Source organism: Cyprinus carpio, chromosome B16 (assembly GCF_018340385.1).
Source record: "Cyprinus carpio isolate SPL01 chromosome B16, ASM1834038v1, whole genome shotgun sequence".
In the NCBI taxonomy this organism is placed as follows: Eukaryota; Metazoa; Chordata; class Actinopteri; order Cypriniformes; family Cyprinidae; genus Cyprinus; species Cyprinus carpio.
The window spans coordinates 16,244,199-16,250,198 of record NC_056612.1 but is presented as its reverse complement, the minus strand read 5'-3'; positions in this window follow the sequence as shown (position 1 = coordinate 16,250,198).

The following is a 6,000-nucleotide window of genomic DNA, read 5'->3' as shown; positions in this document are numbered from 1 at the left end:
TAAAGACTGTCTGTGCCATTTAAACAAATTAGGTGTAAAAGCGAGCAAAATGCAAGTAGAAGTTATAGTCGATCTAAATTAAAGCTCATTTATACCGAAGAGGGACTCCATTATCTTTTAATCTTCCCTAATCTCTTCTTGGCCACGTGTTTCTCAGAGTTCTCTGAATAAATTGGTGCAGCTACATTATTTCGCCCCCTGCCGCCAAAGATAATGAGCTCGAATGATTGCTGGAACTCATGTCTAATCAGACGTCTTTTTGAGGGGAGGGAAGAGTGAAGTCTAAAGAGAAGTCTCATGATTTAGACATTTTGATATTTCAGTGATTCTTAAGAATAATTATTGCTTTAATTAATATTGCCATAACTAAACTTAGATACTACATTAATAGATGTTTAAACAAAAGCTATTGATTAATTTTTGCAGGGCTCTGAACTTCAGACTTAAAATGAAACAGAATCCCTGATGTTTTTACAATTCATTATAATTATTATAATCATTATAATTTAAAAAAGGCTGGTGAGTCAGTGTCTTAACTACTTCATTATTAGTCTTAACTAATAATTTTCACTCTTAGTTCTTTTTTACAGCAGAACCTTTTAAAATTCCACAAGGAACGTTTAATTAGAAAATATCAATTTATTGGTGTTTTAAAGAATCCAGATACCCAAACACGCAACTGAAGAACCTATAAATGGAAAATCATCAGCTTTGGTGCTCAAAAAAACAGTTCTTACTATTATCGATGCTTAAAACGATATTTTTGGAAACTGTGATACAACGTAAAAGGTTTTGTGTGGGTCACTTAGTATGTTGTTGAATCTGTCTCTCTTGTCTTCTGTGATGGACTAAATAACTAATGTTGGGGGGGGAGACCTAAACAACATGAAAAAAATCAGCTTTATCATCAAAAGATTATGAATAAGAATTAGGAACAAGCAATTCCAAGTGATTTTGTTTAGTTATCATATCAGCTCTTAATAGATGACATTGAACGGAAGGGCTGTTGTGTACAGAACATCAACACCAGCAACTTTTACAGAGCAACACAAAACAAAATGTACTATGATTGATTTCAATAACAAAAGACATAAATGATCATCTAAGACTTGAACGGAAGAGTATGTATGTGATCGCAAATATATGCGCATGTGTGAGTCAGTCTTAACGAGCGACATCCTTCTAGTGCCAGGCAAAAGACAAAGCTGATTTCACATACACTGACACACACACGCACACACACACACACACACACACACACACACACACACACACACACACACACACACACACACTCAAATCTCTCTGGCACATCTCTAGCTCAGCTTCATGGCACAAAACTGCAGTGTGTGTATGTGTGTGTGTGTGTGTGTGTGTGTGTGTGTGTGTGTGTGTGTGTATTGATTTCCTTGACATTGTGTTATCTCTCTTTTCATATATGATATAATGAATGAAAATATGAGTCTGTTTGTGCTAAAGTCAATGTTTTGTGTGTGTTAAATGATTGCATTTGTTGGTGTGTGTTGTATGTATGTGTTGGGGAGGTTGTGGGAAGGCTGTTAGGATTTATTAATATTTATAGAAGAGCAATGTGGCCTAATGTTATAGGAGGCGATTGGAAGAAAAAGTAAATGTCAGCCCTTGTTCACAGTTACCCATAATGCACTACTTTCCTCCAAAGTGACAGACACTCATCTATGCACAGAAAATTTAACAGTTTCAGAGATCTAACTTTCTTTGCTCTATCTTTCTTATGTTCATTCATACTCCAATTTCCAATCAAAGGAACTTTTAATTTTTGACATGCCTTCTTTTTTTTTCTCTTCCTTTTTTTTGGACTTTTTTTAATTTATTTTTGATAACTTTCAGACAAGCTTTTCCACTCTTTTATTGCTGATTTCACTGACACTGAGAGAAAAGAGAGTGCAAGAAAAAATATCAGTGTTTTAATTGCTAGGTTTGATTGAACTTTGGTCCAAAATTCAGCTTAAAGAAATGGTTCCTCCAAAAGTAAACATTTTTACATCATGAAAGTGTGTAACACCAAAACTGAAGTGGTTACTGACAATCTTTCCATCCATTAAGCTGTGAACAGCTGAAAACATCTATGTATTGGTGCTTCAAAGAACCCAGAAACCAAAACGGATAATGGAACATCATAATGGAACATCAAGAATGTTTTAAATCTCCAGAGAACCATTTGATTCAACTATTTGGTTCATTAGGTGCATCACAAATAGCATACTTACGCACTATTCTGTGATGTTTTGTAGTATAAATACTGTGAGTAGTGTGCTCACACTGAACATTTCAAAAAGAAAAAATGCGCTTCAAAAACCTGAAAAACAAGTTGGACACTTCATCCACTCAACTATCACAACTTTAATCAAGTTGCGAAGGGGGAGGGGCTATCAGACTCCAATTATTAATGACAAAATAACCTTATAAAATTCATACACTACATGGTTGAATACATAGTACATAAGTACATAGTGTATAAGTGGATAGTGTATAGTGTGTCATTTGGGACACATTTATTGAGTCAGTAAGTACACAAGAACCAGATCAGTTAGATTTCTGAGAGAATCAGATAGACCAGTTTTGTGACCTGATAAACCAATTAATCAAAAAGAGTTTGGCATACCCAGTCTATATTAACTTTCTTTATACAGAAAAGGATGGCCAGAATTTAAATTATGTTACACAGAAGAAAAAGGGTAGAAAAGGGTCCCTTCAGGGCTGTTATCATGATTATGAGAATTCTGGGACTCGAGAGAGATTGAAGTGGAAGCATTTCAGCAGTCCATTAGGAATTTCCCATCTGGACACATACCCAGCACAGCTGCAAAGTGTCAGCCCGCAGAGAAGCAAGCAGGGGGTAGATGAGGTGAATTTAGTAGGGATGCTGTGATTAATTGTATTTTGAATGACAAGATAGAGACGTGCAAAGAGAGGTAACATGAACAAGGGAGGCAATATGTCTTACTCACAAATGCCACTATTAATCACTCCTATTCTGTTATTTATATGAAGCTGTATGAAGGAGCCTGTTAATTCAATCCTGTCAATAATTATTTTTTATATATATATTTTATATTTTTACTCTTAAAACAAATTCTCTATCCATTAATATCTCCATCTTGCTTTAATCAAAATCAAGGAGAGATCTTAGACCTCAAGTCAAGTATCCCTTTGTGCCTCCTAATGTCCCTCCATAATGGATAGAATATAGAATTTGTTTACTAGCCACTTTGTTAGGTAAACGTTTTCAGCTGCTCATTAACGCAAATCTAACGCAATCTAATCAGCCAATCACATGGCAGCATCAATGCATTTAGACATGGTCAAGACGATCTGCTGAATGCAGCAGAAAGGTGATTTAAGTGACTTTGGCATGGTAGACGTGCCAGACGGGCTGGTTCGAGTATTTCAGAAACTGCTAATCTACTGGGATTTTCAGGCACAACCATCTCTATGGTTTATAGAGAATGGTCCAAAAAAGAAAAAATATCCAGTGAGCAGCAGTGGGCAAAAATGCCTTGTTGACACCAGAGCTCAGAGAAAATGGCCAGACTGATTTGAGCTGATAGAAAGGCAACAGTAGCTCAAATAACCAATCGTTACAACTGAGTAGAGCTGCATGATTAATCGTAAAAAAAAAAAGTGTAAACTCAATTCAATCACCCACACAATCTTATTCCTAAATGACAATTTGTCAAGTATGATCACATCGGAACATCGCGCTGCCGCTGCCCCAGAAGTTGTCACGAATAGGTATATGAAACAACTTCACAAATAGTCTTTTCAATGACAAAGTATCATTACTTCTGTATTACAAACATTCAAATAATCACAGAGACACTGGGACAATAATGTATTTGGATATAAAAACTGATGTCTACAGTAGATATTTAGTTTGTAACAAATAATATTTTGGAGGTCAGGCTTTTATTATTTAACATTGCCCAATAAATAAGTTGTCACGTAAAAACAAATGGAATTAGTTCTGTAGTAATAGAAAATAAAAAGCAAGTGTTTGCACAGAATGTGATTAATGTGACACGGAAATGGTCACAAATGTTTTCAACAATAATTTTAACGCAATCTCAAGGATTTCTAAAATGCTGCACACACACAGAAAAGAGCATCATCTTTTCTCTTTAGAGAACACAGGCCTTTCAGAGCTTTCAAAAAGATGTACTTTTTCAAGCAACAACATCTCATTACCATTTAGCCAATAACAAAATTACATATTCAATATTCATACAGTTTTCCACAGAAAATAAGTCAATAAACTAAAGCTATAACAAAACACATATTCTTCAGATAAGTCTAAGTCTAAGAAGATAAGACTAAGTCTACAGTAAGTCTAAAAGTTAACAGCTGGCCATCCATAATCTTATACTGAGCAAGTGATTGATCCACCATGAAACCGTGAGAGGTCCACGTCCGCCTGGCATTAATGTTAACATTTGTGCATGACATGATAATCTAATTATGTGTGATGTATTCGATAAGCATAACAAGACATCCTTGAAGACATCCTTGGCACAGGAGAACTGACCAATCAAAGCACAGATGAGAACGATCTGTGAATGTCAAGCAGAACAGATTGCATAAAGGGAGCTCACCTAAAAAATCTGAACTGCTGTTCAAAAGTAAAACCTGAAACCACAGACATTGTGGGGACCATTGTATGATCCCAGTTTATGAAAAACAGCTCAATTAACATACTAAATAATATAAACAGAAGTGCAAAAAGGTTTCTGGGATGGTTAGAAAAGTGAAAGTGTGTGTTTTTACTTGGCAGTATACTTTGGGGACAAAAGTGTCTCTAGAAATGAGCTAAATCTGCCAAAATCTCCCTGTTTGGACATATGGAGATGACTTTTTAGTTGGTTGGTAAGTTGGTAAGAAAGAAAATAAAAAAGAAAGAATATACTTTGGGGACAAAAGTGTAAAAGAAAGAAAGAAGAAAAGAAAGAAAAAAAAAAAACGAAAATAAAATAAATGCACAAAGAAAAAAAATGAAAAAAAAAAAAAAAAAAAAAAGAAGAAAAGAAAGAAAAAAAAAAAAAAAAAGAAAAGAAAAAAACAAAAAAAGAAAGAAAGAAGAAACCAAAAAACAAAAAGAAAGAAAGAAAGAATATTTTTAATAATTGTATAAAAATGACTTTATTAGGGCTAGTCTGTATTAATTATAACAATCGGATCTCATTCGAAAAAGTAACTATTTTACGAGTTGGTCATTTTTTTATGAAATGCTGTGATTTAGTTTGTACGAAAACAAACATAAATGTAAGTAATAAGATCCACCCCAAACTCAGTGATGTGTAAGCAGATCATTAAAAACATAAGAATGAGATTGAACAAATTCAAATGAATACACCACCAATTCACCAAAATGTAAAAATATTATGAATTGGCATGAATGTATGTTGAATTATAATTAGGTTTATATTAAAACAACAGAAGCAAAACTTTAGGCCAAGTAAATGTGTGTACTGTACGTGTGTGATCACAAAGCAAGTTAAATCCATATCGTAAATCAAAATAGGTACATAAAAGGAAATGTATCTCTATCAAAGACATTCATATATAATGACCAGTAAAGCCATAGCTCTCTTCTGAATGTCCATAATGCAAGAACACATACCTCAGCAGCATATGGAATAAATAATACAGAAGTGTCTGCAAAACATTGCATGCAGCAATATTTGCATGAACAATTAAGCTGCCAGATTTCTGCAAAGGTCAATCCCAACAAGGTCAAAGGGAGGGATCACAGGGTTAAAACGCTTGAAGTGTGCAATTAACCTTGTGTGGAGAGAAAGAAAGAGTGATACACACAGACTGAGTGAGTGAGTGAGTGGGGGGGGGGGTGTAAAAAGAGGCAAATAATTACACTAATGGAGAGGAATTAGATCAGTAGCATTTAGTGGAGAAAGCTGAGTAATTGAATTAACCGGGTTTTGAATAATTCCTCTTTCATTCTACCTA